Genomic DNA, 1,311 nt, shown 5'->3' on the forward strand with positions numbered 1-1,311 from the left:
TAAACAGCTATCTCTGCCTAAACGCCCAAACCTTATTATCTCTAGGAATTACCTCCACTCTCCTTTGCCTCAAAATACCCATCAATAAAACTATATCTTAAATTCACTATTTTGACAATTATGGTCTTTATAGCTTTCCTTCAGGATAAGCCAAACTCCAGGCTAACTAACAATAGTAACGAACCCACCCCCCCCCAAAGATTCACAGCTGCTTTGATCATGCCCACAGAAAACCTGTCCTCCTAATCAGTACTTCTCCCAGAGACCTCTGCCCCTTGTTCTCATCTGACTTCTCCCATGTCCTTCCTCAGAGACAGATAAGCCAAGGATGGAGAAAAGCAGAATCTTCCTTTCAGGTGACAGTCTGCATGAGGCCTTCCCTCACTGCTATCTCTCCACCCTACCCATAGGATCCTAGGCCTCAGGACTGGAGAGACTCAGGCTGTGTCCCATCCAGATCAGACCAATTTCAGCATCATGAACAGAGGCAGCTCCTCTGCAAAGAGTCCCGGGGAGGATTCCCAGAAATCAGTGGAGAAATCCGAGGTGAGGTCATCTGGAGGGGGAGAGGAGTGGCCCTGGAGACAATGTCAGGTGACCTAGATTTCTGCGAAGGTGAGGTCAGAGTCGGTGGGGACAGGTAGCATGGTGTTGGGGGAGATGCAGAGCCTCGGGAGCCTCCCACCTACACTGAGAACTTACCTGGCATGCCTTGTCTGTGACCTTGCACTGCATTTGCATCCTCTCAGTCCATTCTGGAAGGTGAGAGGAGAGCCCGCCACCAGCAGTAAGCAGCACTGCATGCCATGGGAGAGGCAAAGGAATGTTACTCTTGTTCTGTAAGTTAGCCATGACATCAACCTAGTGGAATTATTACGTCCAGTTTACAGATCCAATACAGAAGTCCTGCAGTGGAGGAAGAGGCTAATAGGCTCAATGTCAGAGATTTTTTACCTTAGTTGCAGTCGGGATTGATTTTTCCTTGTTTTCTAGACCTTCAAGGATATTTGCAAATATTTCTCTAAGGAAGAGTGGGCAAAGCTGGGAAACTCACAGAAGAGGACCTATGCATGCCTGAAGAGAAACTACGACACCATGACTGGTCTAGGTAATGGAGTTCTGGGTCCAGAGAGGCCCAGGGACACATGACTATCCCTCTTTTGTTCTACACGTCATGTCTTCTGCTTAGGCTACAGCACGTGTTCCCCTCTTTCCTTTTGTGTAGGGAGAAATCTCAGGGCGGCTTGTGTACCATCTGTTCTTTTGTATCCTGCACAGGGCTTAGGGCCGGAAGTGGCCATGGAGATGCTC

The sequence above is a fragment of the Pteropus alecto genome, unplaced genomic scaffold (assembly GCF_000325575.1).
Source record: "Pteropus alecto unplaced genomic scaffold, ASM32557v1 scaffold392, whole genome shotgun sequence".
NCBI lineage: Eukaryota > Metazoa > Chordata > Mammalia > Chiroptera > Pteropodidae > Pteropus > Pteropus alecto.